We start from the raw sequence: 19903 nt of genomic DNA, 5'->3' as shown, positions 1-19903 counted from the left end.
ATTAAACAAGTCCCGTTCCCCAGCATTTGGCCCCAATCCCTCTAAACCCATCCTGTCCAGAAACTATCCGATTACCTTTGCAATTTTCTGAGTGTAATCGCCTTCTCCACTTCCTCTGGGAGCTCATTCCATACACGCACAACCTTCCGTGTGGGAAATGTGCCTCAGGTCGTTTGTCAATTTCAGCCCACTCACCTTAAACCTATGCTCTCGAGTTTTCAACTCACCCCAATTTGGGTAAAACACAGAAATACTCAGTTTACAACCCTTCCATAAGATCATATCGCAGCCGTTACGCTGCAGGGAAAGTCGTCCCAGCTTATTCCACCTCGCCCTACGGTCCAAACATTGACGAAATCATTGTCTATATATTGTCATCAATTTCACGGCGACCGCGGCTGGTTTCTGTAGTGTAGTGGTCATCACGTTCGCCTAACACGCGAAAGGTCCCTAGTTCGAAACTGGGCAGAAACTGCTTTGCTCGTCAACTGCAGCCTTTTACATGGACAAGAACGGAGCTTTCTTGCTTGCTTTCCCATCTGCAAACCTGCCTTCGAATTTGCTTGAAAGAATCTGCTCTCGTAGTGAAATGTAAGGCAACTCCATTTAATTACTGTGTAAAGCATTATAAAGTTTTTCTGCAACCTGGTTCTGATGCATATGCCATTCTGTTTGAGAGTGTCCTTGCCGCGTTCTGATCCTTCCACGAAAAGCAGTACCGCATTTGCATTCCTTGCGCAGGCGGCCCGGTTCAAAGGCAGGGAAGAAGCTGCTGCGCTGGTGTCACAGCGCACCACGGATTCCTGAACTTGTCTGTCTGTCAAATGTACCCCAAAGTCGTCTCTGAAAGGCCTCATTTGGAAGCTGTCTGTCGTTATTCAACGCGCGAGAGTTGGTACCAAATTCCTGAATCATATTTTGGGGCAGTTCGCACGTTAGTGGCTCATTCAATCAGCAACAGCAATGAAATAATTTACACTCTCAGAGGAACCTTTGAACTTGTGCTTTCATAGCGCCGCTAATATTAAGGTGCGCCCCGAGATCTAAGCCATGTTGGAACTGAAACGGAGGAATCGACAGAGAGGCTACAGAATGACATCGCATCCATTTGGTTTTCTTTAAATCACTGACGAGCAGGAAAATGTAAAAGGGGAGAGCGAGTGGGGAAGTGAGGCGGTTGCAGCTCTGGTAAAAGTCCTTCTTTGTGATTCACTCCGCAAACAGAGACTTGAAGGTGACTCAGAGGCGTGTGAGCTCTTCACATCGAGATCAAAAAGCACTCAAGGGCAGTTAGCACCTCTTCCGGAGTGGGGGTGGGGTGAGGTAATTACCTTTTGACTTCTGTTACTATGTTCAGAAACTGCCTTTTCGATTGACTTGAACAGAAACTGCATTTCCAATAAGCACCATGGAAGTTAGCCAAATTTATTGAATCGCTTCTCGTCGATTCCCGCACAGGTTTCCAACTCAGTTGGTATCCACGTGGCTCATGTCCAGGAGTGAACATCTCTGCAGCAAATTGCACGGTTAAAGTAAAAGGCACGGAAAGTGGCATCTCGAACCGGCCCCGAGGTCAGAGCATGCTCACAATGTGATGTGTCGTTCTCGGATTGTAATGCGACCTCCGGTTTTAGGGTGGAGAACATTCTTTGGGACCCTTCTTCTGCAAAACAGACACAGTGACTGAATAAATGCTGCACGGTTTGATGTGGAACACGGCCTGCTCAGCTTTGTGCATTTTCCCTGTAGTCAGGTGTGTTTCGTGTTCCGTGTAAACGTGAAAGTCGTCCTGTTTCGAGCAATGTGTGAAATCATTTAGCAAAGCAAGAATCGAAATTGTAGTAATGTCTAGCAGCTCATGGTTATTTGACCGAAGTGTCCAAGTGTCTCTGCTGTCATGATCGCGTTCGCCTCCCGCGCGGAAAGTCGCAAACAGCTCTGCTGTTCCAAAGCGATTTGTGCTTTTACTGGAACCGAATGGAGACTATTATTTCATCGCTGTTGTGAAACAAAGTCCTGCGGTGACTCGACTCGTCGTTATTTGGTTTTCTGTCCAATGGGAAAATCGTTCCAATGAATTTCGGTGTCATATGTTATTGAATTTCTCCCATTTCCTTCATTTCCGTCCTGGAGTCATCAGAAGGAAAAGGTAATCTAATCGAGACTGTGAATGGTGAAATTCACTTTTTATGGCCCGTTCTTATGATGTTCTTTCTATCTCTCTTTTCAGCATTGTCTGGAAAGTGGTGGTGCACTAACGCTGCAGTATGTTTGAAAGAGTAGTTTGGAATTGCCCTGTTGGGCGTTGTGAGATTACTTTATGACTCATGCCCTCGGACTGTGACACATTTAGCATTCATGCATCTCTCTGTCTGAAAATGCATTCGGCATGCCAGTTTTGTTTGTGTTACGTGAAAAATGCTTTCTGTTTTGCGATTCGCTCAGCACATTACGAGTTAACGGGGTTTCTGAGGTAACTTCGAGCAGCAAAACTCCTCAATTGAGGTCTGGGAAAATTTCACGGAGTATGGTCAGTCGGGGCAAAATTAAGGAAGTTGTTCGTATCTGCAGTGTTTCACAATACTACCTTTCCCGTGAGCAGTCGAACAGACTAAACGATTGTGCCACAGACTGCGATGGAAAACTCCGCTAAAAAGTAATCCTTTACAGCCAGTGTTAGCAACAAGACGTTATGGGGGTACACGGCGTGGAAACAGATATTTAGGTGTATCTCATCCATGCTCACCACATAACCAAAATTAAACAAGTCCCGTTCCCCAGCATTTGGCCCCAATCCCTCTAAACCCATCCTGTCCAGAAACTATCCGATTACCTTTGCAATTTTCTGAGTGTAATCGCCTTCTCCACTTCCTCTGGGAGCTCATTCCATACACGCACAACCTTCCGTGTGGGAAATGTGCCTCAGGTCGTTTGTCAATTTCAGCCCACTCACCTTAAACCTATGCTCTCGAGTTTTCAACTCACCCCAATTTGGGTAAAACACAGAAATACTCAGTTTACAACCCTTCCATAAGATCATATCGCAGCCGTTACGCTGCAGGGAAAGTCGTCCCAGCTTATTCCACCTCGCCCTACGGTCCAAACATTGACGAAATCATTGTCTATATATTGTCATCAATTTCACGGCGACCGCGGCTGGTTTCTGTAGTGTAGTGGTCATCACGTTCGCCTAACACGCGAAAGGTCCCTAGTTCGAAACTGGGCAGAAACTGCTTTGCTCGTCAACTGCAGCCTTTTACATGGACAAGAACGGAGCTTTCTTGCTTGCTTTCCCATCTGCAAACCTGCCTTCGAATTTGCTTGAAAGAATCTGCTCTCGTAGTGAAATGTAAGGCAACTCCATTTAATTACTGTGTAAAGCATTATAAAGTTTTTCTGCAACCTGGTTCTGATGCATATGCCATTCTGTTTGAGAGTGTCCTTGCCGCGTTCTGATCCTTCCACGAAAAGCAGTACCGCATTTGCATTCCTTGCGCAGGCGGCCCGGTTCAAAGGCAGGGAAGAAGCTGCTGCGCTGGTGTCACAGCGCACCACGGATTCCTGAACTTGTCTGTCTGTCAAATGTACCCCAAAGTCGTCTCTGAAAGGCCTCATTTGGAAGCTGTCTGTCGTTATTCAACGCGCGAGAGTTGGTACCAAATTCCTGAATCATATTTTGGGGCAGTTCGCACGTTAGTGGCTCATTCAATCAGCAACAGCAATGAAATAATTTACACTCTCAGAGGAACCTTTGAACTTGTGCTTTCATAGCGCCGCTAATATTAAGGTGCGCCCCGAGATCTAAGCCATGTTGGAACTGAAACGGAGGAATCGACAGAGAGGCTACAGAATGACATCGCATCCATTTGGTTTTCTTTAAATCACTGACGAGCAGGAAAATGTAAAAGGGGAGAGCGAGTGGGGAAGTGAGGCGGTTGCAGCTCTGGTAAAAGTCCTTCTTTGTGATTCACTCCGCAAACAGAGACTTGAAGGTGACTCAGAGGCGTGTGAGCTCTTCACATCGAGATCAAAAAGCACTCAAGGGCAGTTAGCACCTCTTCCGGAGTGGGGGTGGGGTGAGGTAATTACCTTTTGACTTCTGTTACTATGTTCAGAAACTGCCTTTTCGATTGACTTGAACAGAAACTGCATTTCCAATAAGCACCATGGAAGTTAGCCAAATTTATTGAATCGCTTCTCGTCGATTCCCGCACAGGTTTCCAACTCAGTTGGTATCCACGTGGCTCATGTCCAGGAGTGAACATCTCTGCAGCAAATTGCACGGTTAAAGTAAAAGGCACGGAAAGTGGCATCTCGAACCGGCCCCGAGGTCAGAGCATGCTCACAATGTGATGTGTCGTTCTCGGATTGTAATGCGACCTCCGGTTTTAGGGTGGAGAACATTCTTTGGGACCCTTCTTCTGCAAAACAGACACAGTGACTGAATAAATGCTGCACGGTTTGATGTGGAACACGGCCTGCTCAGCTTTGTGCATTTTCCCTGTAGTCAGGTGTGTTTCGTGTTCCGTGTAAACGTGAAAGTCGTCCTGTTTCGAGCAATGTGTGAAATCATTTAGCAAAGCAAGAATCGAAATTGTAGTAATGTCTAGCAGCTCATGGTTATTTGACCGAAGTGTCCAAGTGTCTCTGCTGTCATGATCGCGTTCGCCTCCCGCGCGGAAAATCGCAAACAGCTCTGCTGTTCCAAAGCGATTTGTGCTTTTACTGGAACCGAATGGAGACTATTATTTCATCGCTGTTGTGAAACAAAGTCCTGCGGTGACTCGACTCGTCGTTATTTGGTTTTCTGTCCAATGGGAAAATCGTTCCAATGAATTTCGGTGTCATATGTTATTGAATTTCTCCCATTTCCTTCATTTCCGTCCTGGAGTCATCAGAAGGAAAAGGTAATCTAATCGAGACTGTGAATGGTGAAATTCACTTTTTATGGCCCGTTCTTATGATGTTCTTTCTATCTCTCTTTTCAGCATTGTCTGGAAAGTGGTGGTGCACTAACGCTGCAGTATGTTTGAAAGAGTAGTTTGGAATTGCCCTGTTGGGCGTTGTGAGATTACTTTATGACTCATGCCCTCGGACTGTGACACATTTAGCATTCATGCATCTCTCTGTCTGAAAATGCATTCGGCATGCCAGTTTTGTTTGTGTTACGTGAAAAATGCTTTCTGTTTTGCGATTCGCTCAGCACATTACGAGTTAACGGGGTTTCTGAGGTAACTTCGAGCAGCAAAACTCCTCAATTGAGGTCTGGGAAAATTTCACGGAGTATGGTCAGTCGGGGCAAAATTAAGGAAGTTGTTCGTATCTGCAGTGTTTCACAATACTACCTTTCCCGTGAGCAGTCGAACAGACTAAACGATTGTGCCACAGACTGCGATGGAAAACTCCGCTAAAAAGTAATCCTTTACAGCCAGTGTTAGCAACAAGACGTTATGGGGGTACACGGCGTGGAAACAGATATTTAGGTGTATCTCATCCATGCTCACCACATAACCAAAATTAAACAAGTCCCGTTCCCCAGCATTTGGCCCCAATCCCTCTAAACCCATCCTGTCCAGAAACTATCCGATTACCTTTGCAATTTTCTGAGTGTAATCGCCTTCTCCACTTCCTCTGGGAGCTCATTCCATACACGCACAACCTTCCGTGTGGGAAATGTGCCTCAGGTCGTTTGTCAATTTCAGCCCACTCACCTTAAACCTATGCTCTCGAGTTTTCAACTCACCCCAATTTGGGTAAAACACAGAAATACTCAGTTTACAACCCTTCCATAAGATCATATCGCAGCCGTTACGCTGCAGGGAAAGTCGTCCCAGCTTATTCCACCTCGCCCTACGGTCCAAACATTGACGAAATCATTGTCTATATATTGTCATCAATTTCACGGCGACCGCGGCTGGTTTCTGTAGTGTAGTGGTCATCACGTTCGCCTAACACGCGAAAGGTCCCTAGTTCGAAACTGGGCAGAAACTGCTTTGCTCGTCAACTGCAGCCTTTTACATGGACAAGAACGGAGCTTTCTTGCTTGCTTTCCCATCTGCAAACCTGCCTTCGAATTTGCTTGAAAGAATCTGCTCTCGTAGTGAAATGTAAGGCAACTCCATTTAATTACTGTGTAAAGCATTATAAAGTTTTTCTGCAACCTGGTTCTGATGCATATGCCATTCTGTTTGAGAGTGTCCTTGCCGCGTTCTGATCCTTCCACGAAAAGCAGTACCGCATTTGCATTCCTTGCGCAGGCGGCCCGGTTCAAAGGCAGGGAAGAAGCTGCTGCGCTGGTGTCACAGCGCACCACGGATTCCTGAACTTGTCTGTCTGTCAAATGTACCCCAAAGTCGTCTCTGAAAGGCCTCATTTGGAAGCTGTCTGTCGTTATTCAACGCGCGAGAGTTGGTACCAAATTCCTGAATCATATTTTGGGGCAGTTCGCACGTTAGTGGCTCATTCAATCAGCAACAGCAATGAAATAATTTACACTCTCAGAGGAACCTTTGAACTTGTGCTTTCATAGCGCCGCTAATATTAAGGTGCGCCCCGAGATCTAAGCCATGTTGGAACTGAAACGGAGGAATCGACAGAGAGGCTACAGAATGACATCGCATCCATTTGGTTTTCTTTAAATCACTGACGAGCAGGAAAATGTAAAAGGGGAGAGCGAGTGGGGAAGTGAGGCGGTTGCAGCTCTGGTAAAAGTCCTTCTTTGTGATTCACTCCGCAAACAGAGACTTGAAGGTGACTCAGAGGCGTGTGAGCTCTTCACATCGAGATCAAAAAGCACTCAAGGGCAGTTAGCACCTCTTCCGGAGTGGGGGTGGGGTGAGGTAATTACCTTTTGACTTCTGTTACTATGTTCAGAAACTGCCTTTTCGATTGACTTGAACAGAAACTGCATTTCCAATAAGCACCATGGAAGTTAGCCAAATTTATTGAATCGCTTCTCGTCGATTCCCGCACAGGTTTCCAACTCAGTTGGTATCCACGTGGCTCATGTCCAGGAGTGAACATCTCTGCAGCAAATTGCACGGTTAAAGTAAAAGGCACGGAAAGTGGCATCTCGAACCGGCCCCGAGGTCAGAGCATGCTCACAATGTGATGTGTCGTTCTCGGATTGTAATGCGACCTCCGGTTTTAGGGTGGAGAACATTCTTTGGGACCCTTCTTCTGCAAAACAGACACAGTGACTGAATAAATGCTGCACGGTTTGATGTGGAACACGGCCTGCTCAGCTTTGTGCATTTTCCCTGTAGTCAGGTGTGTTTCGTGTTCCGTGTAAACGTGAAAGTCGTCCTGTTTCGAGCAATGTGTGAAATCATTTAGCAAAGCAAGAATCGAAATTGTAGTAATGTCTAGCAGCTCATGGTTATTTGACCGAAGTGTCCAAGTGTCTCTGCTGTCATGATCGCGTTCGCCTCCCGCGCGGAAAATCGCAAACAGCTCTGCTGTTCCAAAGCGATTTGTGCTTTTACTGGAACCGAATGGAGACTATTATTTCATCGCTGTTGTGAAACAAAGTCCTGCGGTGACTCGACTCGTCGTTATTTGGTTTTCTGTCCAATGGGAAAATCGTTCCAATGAATTTCGGTGTCATATGTTATTGAATTTCTCCCATTTCCTTCATTTCCGTCCTGGAGTCATCAGAAGGAAAAGGTAATCTAATCGAGACTGTGAATGGTGAAATTCACTTTTTATGGCCCGTTCTTATGATGTTCTTTCTATCTCTCTTTTCAGCATTGTCTGGAAAGTGGTGGTGCACTAACGCTGCAGTATGTTTGAAAGAGTAGTTTGGAATTGCCCTGTTGGGCGTTGTGAGATTACTTTATGACTCATGCCCTCGGACTGTGACACATTTAGCATTCATGCATCTCTCTGTCTGAAAATGCATTCGGCATGCCAGTTTTGTTTGTGTTACGTGAAAAATGCTTTCTGTTTTGCGATTCGCTCAGCACATTACGAGTTAACGGGGTTTCTGAGGTAACTTCGAGCAGCAAAACTCCTCAATTGAGGTCTGGGAAAATTTCACGGAGTATGGTCAGTCGGGGCAAAATTAAGGAAGTTGTTCGTATCTGCAGTGTTTCACAATACTACCTTTCCCGTGAGCAGTCGAACAGACTAAACGATTGTGCCACAGACTGCGATGGAAAACTCCGCTAAAAAGTAATCCTTTACAGCCAGTGTTAGCAACAAGACGTTATGGGGGTACACGGCGTGGAAACAGATATTTAGGTGTATCTCATCCATGCTCACCACATAACCAAAATTAAACAAGTCCCGTTCCCCAGCATTTGGCCCCAATCCCTCTAAACCCATCCTGTCCAGAAACTATCCGATTACCTTTGCAATTTTCTGAGTGTAATCGCCTTCTCCACTTCCTCTGGGAGCTCATTCCATACACGCACAACCTTCCGTGTGGGAAATGTGCCTCAGGTCGTTTGTCAATTTCAGCCCACTCACCTTAAACCTATGCTCTCGAGTTTTCAACTCACCCCAATTTGGGTAAAACACAGAAATACTCAGTTTACAACCCTTCCATAAGATCATATCGCAGCCGTTACGCTGCAGGGAAAGTCGTCCCAGCTTATTCCACCTCGCCCTACGGTCCAAACATTGACGAAATCATTGTCTATATATTGTCATCAATTTCACGGCGACCGCGGCTGGTTTCTGTAGTGTAGTGGTCATCACGTTCGCCTAACACGCGAAAGGTCCCTAGTTCGAAACTGGGCAGAAACTGCTTTGCTCGTCAACTGCAGCCTTTTACATGGACAAGAACGGAGCTTTCTTGCTTGCTTTCCCATCTGCAAACCTGCCTTCGAATTTGCTTGAAAGAATCTGCTCTCGTAGTGAAATGTAAGGCAACTCCATTTAATTACTGTGTAAAGCATTATAAAGTTTTTCTGCAACCTGGTTCTGATGCATATGCCATTCTGTTTGAGAGTGTCCTTGCCGCGTTCTGATCCTTCCACGAAAAGCAGTACCGCATTTGCATTCCTTGCGCAGGCGGCCCGGTTCAAAGGCAGGGAAGAAGCTGCTGCGCTGGTGTCACAGCGCACCACGGATTCCTGAACTTGTCTGTCTGTCAAATGTACCCCAAAGTCGTCTCTGAAAGGCCTCATTTGGAAGCTGTCTGTCGTTATTCAACGCGCGAGAGTTGGTACCAAATTCCTGAATCATATTTTGGGGCAGTTCGCACGTTAGTGGCTCATTCAATCAGCAACAGCAATGAAATAATTTACACTCTCAGAGGAACCTTTGAACTTGTGCTTTCATAGCGCCGCTAATATTAAGGTGCGCCCCGAGATCTAAGCCATGTTGGAACTGAAACGGAGGAATCGACAGAGAGGCTACAGAATGACATCGCATCCATTTGGTTTTCTTTAAATCACTGACGAGCAGGAAAATGTAAAAGGGGAGAGCGAGTGGGGAAGTGAGGCGGTTGCAGCTCTGGTAAAAGTCCTTCTTTGTGATTCACTCCGCAAACAGAGACTTGAAGGTGACTCAGAGGCGTGTGAGCTCTTCACATCGAGATCAAAAAGCACTCAAGGGCAGTTAGCACCTCTTCCGGAGTGGGGGTGGGGTGAGGTAATTACCTTTTGACTTCTGTTACTATGTTCAGAAACTGCCTTTTCGATTGACTTGAACAGAAACTGCATTTCCAATAAGCACCATGGAAGTTAGCCAAATTTATTGAATCGCTTCTCGTCGATTCCCGCACAGGTTTCCGACTCAGTTGGTATCCACGTGGCTCATGTCCAGGAGTGAACATCTCTGCAGCAAATTGCACGGTTAAAGTAAAAGGCACGGAAAGTGGCATCTCGAACCGGCCCCGAGGTCAGAGCATGCTCACAATGTGATGTGTCGTTCTCGGATTGTAATGCGACCTCCGGTTTTAGGGTGGAGAACATTCTTTGGGACCCTTCTTCTGCAAAACAGACACAGTGACTGAATAAATGCTGCACGGTTTGATGTGGAACACGGCCTGCTCAGCTTTGTGCATTTTCCCTGTAGTCAGGTGTGTTTCGTGTTCCGTGTAAACGTGAAAGTCGTCCTGTTTCGAGCAATGTGTGAAATCATTTAGCAAAGCAAGAATCGAAATTGTAGTAATGTCTAGCAGCTCATGGTTATTTGACCGAAGTGTCCAAGTGTCTCTGCTGTCATGATCGCGTTCGCCTCCCGCGCGGAAAATCGCAAACAGCTCTGCTGTTCCAAAGCGATTTGTGCTTTTACTGGAACCGAATGGAGACTATTATTTCATCGCTGTTGTGAAACAAAGTCCTGCGGTGACTCGACTCGTCGTTATTTGGTTTTCTGTCCAATGGGAAAATCGTTCCAATGAATTTCGGTGTCATATGTTATTGAATTTCTCCCATTTCCTTCATTTCCGTCCTGGAGTCATCAGAAGGAAAAGGTAATCTAATCGAGACTGTGAATGGTGAAATTCACTTTTTATGGCCCGTTCTTATGATGTTCTTTCTATCTCTCTTTTCAGCATTGTCTGGAAAGTGGTGGTGCACTAACGCTGCAGTATGTTTGAAAGAGTAGTTTGGAATTGCCCTGTTGGGCGTTGTGAGATTACTTTATGACTCATGCCCTCGGACTGTGACACATTTAGCATTCATGCATCTCTCTGTCTGAAAATGCATTCGGCATGCCAGTTTTGTTTGTGTTACGTGAAAAATGCTTTCTGTTTTGCGATTCGCTCAGCACATTACGAGTTAACGGGGTTTCTGAGGTAACTTCGAGCAGCAAAACTCCTCAATTGAGGTCTGGGAAAATTTCACGGAGTATGGTCAGTCGGGGCAAAATTAAGGAAGTTGTTCGTATCTGCAGTGTTTCACAATACTACCTTTCCCGTGAGCAGTCGAACAGACTAAACGATTGTGCCACAGACTGCGATGGAAAACTCCGCTAAAAAGTAATCCTTTACAGCCAGTGTTAGCAACAAGACGTTATGGGGGTACACGGCGTGGAAACAGATATTTAGGTGTATCTCATCCATGCTCACCACATAACCAAAATTAAACAAGTCCCGTTCCCCAGCATTTGGCCCCAATCCCTCTAAACCCATCCTGTCCAGAAACTATCCGATTACCTTTGCAATTTTCTGAGTGTAATCGCCTTCTCCACTTCCTCTGGGAGCTCATTCCATACACGCACAACCTTCTGTGTGGGAAATGTGCCTCAGGTCGTTTGTCAATTTCAGCCCACTCACCTTAAACCTATGCTCTCGAGTTTTCAACTCACCCCAATTTGGGTAAAACACAGAAATACTCAGTTTACAACCCTTCCATAAGATCATATCGCAGCCGTTACGCTGCAGGGAAAGTCGTCCCAGCTTATTCCACCTCGCCCTACGGTCCAAACATTGACGAAATCATTGTCTATATATTGTCATCAATTTCACGGCGACCGCGGCTGGTTTCTGTAGTGTAGTGGTCATCACGTTCGCCTAACACGCGAAAGGTCCCTAGTTCGAAACTGGGCAGAAACTGCTTTGCTCGTCAACTGCAGCCTTTTACATGGACAAGAACGGAGCTTTCTTGCTTGCTTTCCCATCTGCAAACCTGCCTTCGAATTTGCTTGAAAGAATCTGCTCTCGTAGTGAAATGTAAGGCAACTCCATTTAATTACTGTGTAAAGCATTATAAAGTTTTTCTGCAACCTGGTTCTGATGCATATGCCATTCTGTTTGAGAGTGTCCTTGCCGCGTTCTGATCCTTCCACGAAAAGCAGTACCGCATTTGCATTCCTTGCGCAGGCGGCCCGGTTCAAAGGCAGGGAAGAAGCTGCTGCGCTGGTGTCACAGCGCACCACGGATTCCTGAACTTGTCTGTCTGTCAAATGTACCCCAAAGTCGTCTCTGAAAGGCCTCATTTGGAAGCTGTCTGTCGTTATTCAACGCGCGAGAGTTGGTACCAGATTCCTGAATCATATTTTGGGGCAGTTCGCACGTTAGTGGCTCATTCAATCAGCAACAGCAATGAAATAATTTACACTCTCAGAGGAACCTTTGAACTTGTGCTTTCATAGCGCCGCTAATATTAAGGTGCGCCCCGAGATCTAAGCCATGTTGGAACTGAAACGGAGGAATCGACAGAGAGGCTACAGAATGACATCGCATCCATTTGGTTTTCTTTAAATCACTGACGAGCAGGAAAATGTAAAAGGGGAGAGCGAGTGGGGAAGTGAGGCGGTTGCAGCTCTGGTAAAAGTCCTTCTTTGTGATTCACTCCGCAAACAGAGACTTGAAGGTGACTCAGAGGCGTGTGAGCTCTTCACATCGAGATCAAAAAGCACTCAAGGGCAGTTAGCACCTCTTCCGGAGTGGGGGTGGGGTGAGGTAATTACCTTTTGACTTCTGTTAATATGTTCAGAAACTGCCTTTTCGATTGACTTGAACAGAAACTGCATTTCCAATAAGCACTATGGAAGTTAGCCAAATTTATTGAATCGCTTCTCGTCGATTCCCGCACAGGTTTCCGACTCAGTTGGTATCCACGTGGCTCATGTCCAGGAGTGAACATCTCTGCAGCAAATTGCACGGTTAAAGTAAAAGGCACGGAAAGTGGCATCTCGAACCGGCCCCGAGGTCAGAGCATGCTCACAATGTGATGTGTCGTTCTCGGATTGTAATGCGACCTCCGGTTTTAGGGTGGAGAACATTCTTTGGGACCCTTCTTCTGCAAAACAGACACAGTGACTGAATAAATGCTGCACGGTTTGATGTGGAACACGGCCTGCTCAGCTTTGTGCATTTTCCCTGTAGTCAGGTGTGTTTCGTGTTCCGTGTAAACGTGAAAGTCGTCCTGTTTCGAGCAATGTGTGAAATCATTTAGCAAAGCAAGAATCGAAATTGTAGTAATGTCTTGCAGCTCATGGTTATTTGACCGAAGTGTCCAAGTGTCTCTGCTGTCATGATCGCGTTCGCCTCCCGCGCGGAAAATCGCAAACAGCTCTGCTGTTCCAAAGCGATTTGTGCTTTTACTGGAACCGAATGGAGACTATTATTTCATCGCTGTTGTGAAACAAAGTCCTGCGGTGACTCGACTCGTCGTTATTTGGTTTTCTGTCCAATGGGAAAATCGTTCCAATGAATTTCGGTGTCATATGTTATTGAATTTCTCCCATTTCCTTCATTTCCGTCCTGGAGTCATCAGAAGGAAAAGGTAATCTAATCGAGACTGTGAATGGTGAAATTCACTTTTTATGGCCCGTTCTTATGATGTTCTTTCTATCTCTCTTTTCAGCATTGTCTGGAAAGTGGTGGTGCACTAACGCTGCAGTATGTTTGAAAGAGTAGTTTGGAATTGCCCTGTTGGGCGTTGTGAGATTACTTTATGACTCATGCCCTCGGACTGTGACACATTTAGCATTCATGCATCTCTCTGTCTGAAAATGCATTCGGCATGCCAGTTTTGTTTGTGTTACGTGAAAAATGCTTTCTGTTTTGCGATTCGCTCAGCACATTACGAGTTAACGGGGTTTCTGAGGTAACTTCGAGCAGCAAAACTCCTCAATTGAGGTCTGGGAAAATTTCACGGAGTATGGTCAGTCGGGGCAAAATTAAGGAAGTTGTTCGTATCTGCAGTGTTTCACAATACTACCTTTCCCGTGAGCAGTCGAACAGACTAAACGATTGTGCCACAGACTGCGATGGAAAACTCCGCTAAAAAGTAATCCTTTACAGCCAGTGTTAGCAACAAGACGTTATGGGGGTACACGGCGTGGAAACAGATATTTAGGTGTATCTCATCCATGCTCACCACATAACCAAAATTAAACAAGTCCCGTTCCCCAGCATTTGGCCCCAATCCCTCTAAACCCATCCTGTCCAGAAACTATCCGATTACCTTTGCAATTTTCTGAGTGTAATCGCCTTCTCCACTTCCTCTGGGAGCTCATTCCATACACGCACAACCTTCCGTGTGGGAAATGTGCCTCAGGTCGTTTGTCAATTTCAGCCCACTCACCTTAAACCTATGCTTTCGAGTTTTCAACTCACCCCAATTTGGGTAAAACACAGAAATACTCAGTTTACAACCCTTCCATAAGATCATATCGCAGCCGTTACGCTGCAGGGAAAGTCGTCCCAGCTTATTCCACCTCGCCCTACGGTCCAAACATTGACGAAATCATTGTCTATATATTGTCATCAATTTCACGGCGACCGCGGCTGGTTTCTGTAGTGTAGTGGTCATCACGTTCGCCTAACACGCGAAAGGTCCCTAGTTCGAAACTGGGCAGAAACTGCTTTGCTCGTCAACTGCAGCCTTTTACATGGACAAGAACGGAGCTTTCTTGCTTGCTTTCCCATCTGCAAACCTGCCTTCGAATTTGCTTGAAAGAATCTGCTCTCGTAGTGAAATGTAAGGCAACTCCATTTAATTACTGTGTAAAGCATTATAAAGTTTTTCTGCAACCTGGTTCTGATGCATATGCCATTCTGTTTGAGAGTGTCCTTGCCGCGTTCTGATCCTTCCACGAAAAGCAGTACCGCATTTGCATTCCTTGCGCAGGCGGCCCGGTTCAAAGGCAGGGAAGAAGCTGCTGCGCTGGTGTCACAGCGCACCACGGATTCCTGAACTTGTCTGTCTGTCAAATGTACCCCAAAGTCGTCTCTGAAAGGCCTCATTTGGAAGCTGTCTGTCGTTATTCAACGCGCGAGAGTTGGTACCAGATTCCTGAATCATATTTTGGGGCAGTTCGCACGTTAGTGGCTCATTCAATCAGCAACAGCAATGAAATAATTTACACTCTCAGAGGAACCTTTGAACTTGTGCTTTCATAGCGCCGCTAATATTAAGGTGCGCCCCGAGATCTAAGCCATGTTGGAACTGAAACGGAGGAATCGACAGAGAGGCTACAGAATGACATCGCATCCATTTGGTTTTCTTTAAATCACTGACGAGCAGGAAAATGTAAAAGGGGAGAGCGAGTGGGGAAGTGAGGCGGTCGCAGCTCTGGTAAAAGTCCTTCTTTGTGATTCACTCCGCAAACAGAGACTTGAAGGTGACTCAGAGGCGTGTGAGCTCTTCACATCGAGATCAAAAAGCACTCAAGGGCAGTTAGCACCTCTTCCGGAGTGGGGGTGGGGTGAGGTAATTACCTTTTGACTTCTGTTACTATGTTCAGAAACTGCCTTTTCGATTGACTTGAACAGAAACTGCATTTCCAATAAGCACCATGGAAGTTAGCCAAATTTATTGAATCGCTTCTCGTCGATTCCCGCACAGGTTTCCGACTCAGTTGGTATCCACGTGGCTCATGTCCAGGAGTGAACATCTCTGCAGCAAATTGCACGGTTAAAGTAAAAGGCACGGAAAGTGGCATCTCGAACCGGCCCCGAGGTCAGAGCATGCTCACAATGTGATGTGTCGTTCTCGGATTGTAATGCGACCTCCGGTTTTAGGGTGGAGAACATTCTTTGGGACCCTTCTTCTGCAAAACAGACACAGTGACTGAATAAATGCTGCACGGTTTGATGTGGAACACGGCCTGCTCAGCTTTGTGCATTTTCCCTGTAGTCAGGTGTGTTTCGTGTTCCGTGTAAACGTGAAAGTCGTCCTGTTTCGAGCAATGTGTGAAATCATTTAGCAAAGCAAGAATCGAAATTGTAGTAATGTCTAGCAGCTCATGGTTATTTGACCGAAGTGTCCAAGTGTCTCTGCTGTCATGATCGCGTTCGCCTCCCGCGCGGAAAATCGCAAACAGCTCTGCTGTTCCAAAGCGATTTGTGCTTTTACTGGAACCGAATGGAGACTATTATTTCATCGCTGTTGTGAAACAAAGTCCTGCGGTGACTCGACTCGTCGTTATTTGGTTTTCTGTCCAATGGGAAAATCGTTCCAATGAATTTCGGTGTCATATGTTATTGAATTTCTCCCATTTCCTTCATTTCCGTCCTGGAGTCATCAGAAGGAAAAGGTAATCTAATCGAGACTGTGAATGGTGAAATTCACTTTTTATGGCCCGTTCTTATGATGTTCTTTCTATCTCTCTTTTCAGCATTGTCTGGAAAGTGGTGGTGCACTAACGCTGCAGTATGTTTGAAAGAGTAGTTTGAAATTGCCCTGTTGGGAGTTGTGAGATTACTTTATGACTCATGCCCTCGGACTGTGACACATTTAGCATTCATGCATCTCTCTGTCTGAAAATGCATTCGGCATGCCAGTTTTGTTTGTGTTACGTGAAAAATGCTTTCTGTTTTGCGATTCGCTCAGCACATTACGAGTTAACGGGGTTTCTGAGGTAACTTCGAGCAGCAAAACTCCTCAATTGAGGTCTGGGAAAATTTCACGGAGTATGGTCAGTCGGGGCAAAATTAAGGAAGTTGTTCGTATCTGCAGTGTTTCACAATACTACCTTTCCCGTGAGCAGTCGAACAGACTAAACGATTGTGCCACAGACTGCGATGGAAAACTCCGCTAAAAAGTAATCCTTTACAGCCAGTGTTAGCAACAAGACGTTATGGGGGTACACGGCGTGGAAACAGATATTTAGGTGTATCTCATCCATGCTCACCACATAACCAAAATTAAACAAGTCCCGTTCCCCAGCATTTGGCCCCAATCCCTCTAAACCCATCCTGTCCAGAAACTATCCGATTACCTTTGCAATTTTCTGAGTGTAATCGCCTTCTCCACTTCCTCTGGGAGCTCATTCCATACACGCACAACCTTCCGTGTGGGAAATGTGCCTCAGGTCGTTTGTCAATTTCAGCCCACTCACCTTAAACCTATGCTTTCGAGTTTTCAACTCACCCCAATTTGGGTAAAACACAGAAATACTCAGTTTACAACCCTTCCATAAGATCATATCGCAGCCGTTACGCTGCAGGGAAAGTCGTCCCAGCTTATTCCACCTCGCCCTACGGTCCAAACATTGACGAAATCATTGTCTATATATTGTCATCAATTTCACGGCGACCGCGGCTGGTTTCTGTAGTGTAGTGGTCATCACGTTCGCCTAACACGCGAAAGGTCCCTAGTTCGAAACTGGGCAGAAACTGCTTTGCTCGTCAACTGCAGCCTTTTACATGGACAAGAACGGAGCTTTCTTGCTTGCTTTCCCATCTGCAAACCTGCCTTCGAATTTGCTTGAAAGAATCTGCTCTCGTAGTGAAATGTAAGGCAACTCCATTTAATTACTGTGTAAAGCATTATAAAGTTTTTCTGCAACCTGGTTCTGATGCATATGCCATTCTGTTTGAGAGTGTCCTTGCCGCGTTCTGATCCTTCCACGAAAAGCAGTACCGCATTTGCATTCCTTGCGCAGGCGGCCCGGTTCAAAGGCAGGGAAGAAGCTGCTGCGCTGGTGTCACAGCGCACCACGGATTCCTGAACTTGTCTGTCTGTCAAATGTACCCCAAAGTCGTCTCTGAAAGGCCTCATTTGGAAGCTGTCTGTCGTTATTCAACGCGCGAGAGTTGGTACCAGATTCCTGAATCATATTTTGGGGCAGTTCGCACGTTAGTGGCTCATTCAATCAGCAACAGCAATGAAATAATTTACACTCTCAGAGGAACCTTTGAACTTGTGCTTTCATAGCGCCGCTAATATTAAGGTGCGCCCCGAGATCTAAGCCATGTTGGAACTGAAACGGAGGAATCGACAGAGAGGCTACAGAATGACATCGCATCCATTTGGTTTTCTTTAAATCACTGACGAGCAGGAAAATGTAAAAGGGGAGAGCGAGTGGGGAAGTGAGGCGGTTGCAGCTCTGGTAAAAGTCCTTCTTTGTGATTCACTCCGCAAACAGAGACTTGAAGGTGACTCAGAGGCGTGTGAGCTCTTCACATCGAGATCAAAAAGCACTCAAGGGCAGTTAGCACCTCTTCCGGAGTGGGGGTGGGGTGAGGTAATTACCTTTTGACTTCTGTTAATATGTTCAGAAACTGCCTTTTCGATTGACTTGAACAGAAACTGCATTTCCAATAAGCACTATGGAAGTTAGCCAAATTTATTGAATCGCTTCTCGTCGATTCCCGCACAGGTTTCCGACTCAGTTGGTATCCACGTGGCTCATGTCCAGGAGTGAACATCTCTGCAGCAAATTGCACGGTTAAAGTAAAAGGCACGGAAAGTGGCATCTCGAACCGGCCCCGAGGTCAGAGCATGCTCACAATGTGATGTGTCGTTCTCGGATTGTAATGCGACCTCCGGTTTTAGGGTGGAGAACATTCTTTGGGACCCTTCTTCTGCAAAACAGACACAGTGACTGAATAAATGCTGCACGGTTTGATGTGGAACACGGCCTGCTCAGCTTTGTGCATTTTCCCTGTAGTCAGGTGTGTTTCGTGTTCCGTGTAAACGTGAAAGTCGTCCTGTTTCGAGCAATGTGTGAAATCATTTAGCAAAGCAAGAATCGAAATTGTAGTAATGTCTAGCAGCTCATGGTTATTTGACCGAAGTGTCCAAGTGTCTCTGCTGTCATGATCGCGTTCGCCTCCCGCGCGGAAAATCGCAAACAGCTCTGCTGTTCCAAAGCGATTTGTGCTTTTACTGGAACCGAATGGAGACTATTATTTCATCGCTGTTGTGAAACAAAGTCCTGCGGTGACTCGACTCGTCGTTATTTGGTTTTCTGTCCAATGGGAAAATCGTTCCAATGAATTTCGGTGTCATATGTTATTGAATTTCTCCCATTTCCTTCATTTCCGTCCTGGAGTCATCAGAAGGAAAAGGTAATCTAATCGAGACTGTGAATGGTGAAATTCACTTTTTATGGCCCGTTCTTATGATGTTCTTTCTATCTCTCTTTTCAGCATTGTCTGGAAAGTGGTGGTGCACTAACGCTGCAGTATGTTTGAAAGAGTAGTTTGGAATTGCCCTGTTGGGAGTTGTGAGATTACTTTATGACTCATGCCCTCGGACTGTGACACATTTAGCATTCATGCATCTCTCTGTCTGAAAATGCATTCGGCATGCCAGTTTTGTTTGTGTTACGTGAAAAATGCTTTCTGTTTTGCGATTCGCTCAGCACATTACGAGTTAACGGGGTTTCTGAGGTAACTTCGAGCAGCAAAACTCCTCAATTGAGGTCTGGGAAAATTTCACGGAGTATGGTCAGTCGGGGCAAAATTAAGGAAGTTGTTCGTATCTGCAGTGTTTCACAATACTACCTTTCCCGTGAGCAGTCGAACAGACTAAACGATTGTGCCACAGACTGCGATGGAAAACTCCGCTAAAAAGTAATCCTTTACAGCCAGTGTTAGCAACAAGACGTTATGGGGGTACACGGCGTGGAAACAGATATTTAGGTGTATCTCATCCATGCTCACCACATAACCAAAATTAAACAAGTCCCGTTCCCCAGCATTTGGCCCCAATCCCTCTAAACCCATCCTGTCCAGAAACTATCCGATTACCTTTGCAATTTTCTGAGTGTAATCGCCTTCTCCACTTCCTCTGGGAGCTCATTCCATACACGCACAACCTTCCGTGTGGGAAATGTGCCTCAGGTCGTATGTCAATTTCAGCCCACTCACCTTAAACCTATGCTCTCGAGTTTTCAACTCACCCCAATTTGGGTAAAACACAGAAATACTCAGTTTACAACCCTTCCATAAGATCATATCGCAGCCGTTACGCTGCAGGGAAAGTCGTCCCAGCTTATTCCACCTCGCCCTACGGTCCAAACATTGACGAAATCATTGTCTATATATTGTCATCAATTTCACGTGTCTTTTTTTAACTTTGTCAAGATGTCAATTACGCTGGACAACAACGAGCGATTGGAAACAGAAAGGTGAAACGGAGAATGGCTTCAACTTTCAGTGCTGGATGCCACTGCGCCGCAGGGCGGCGACCGCGGCTGGTTTCTGTAGTGTAGTGGTCATCACGTTCGCCTATCACGCGAAAGGTCCCTAGTTCGAAACTGGGCAGAAACT

The 19903-nt window shown here is 45.9% G+C and overlaps 1 non-coding gene across 1 annotated transcript; it reads left to right on the top strand.

Moving 5' to 3' along the window:
• The first annotated feature begins 19830 nt into the window (after positions 1-19830).
• Positions 19831-19903, top strand: trnad-auc (transfer RNA aspartic acid (anticodon AUC)). Its single transcript has one exon. It is a non-coding gene; the product is annotated as a tRNA-Asp (tRNA).

Source organism: Chiloscyllium punctatum, chromosome 12, assembly GCF_047496795.1.
Source record: "Chiloscyllium punctatum isolate Juve2018m chromosome 12, sChiPun1.3, whole genome shotgun sequence".
Taxonomy (NCBI): Eukaryota; Metazoa; Chordata; class Chondrichthyes; order Orectolobiformes; family Hemiscylliidae; genus Chiloscyllium; species Chiloscyllium punctatum.
This window is presented reverse-complemented; position numbering and strand designations above follow the sequence as displayed.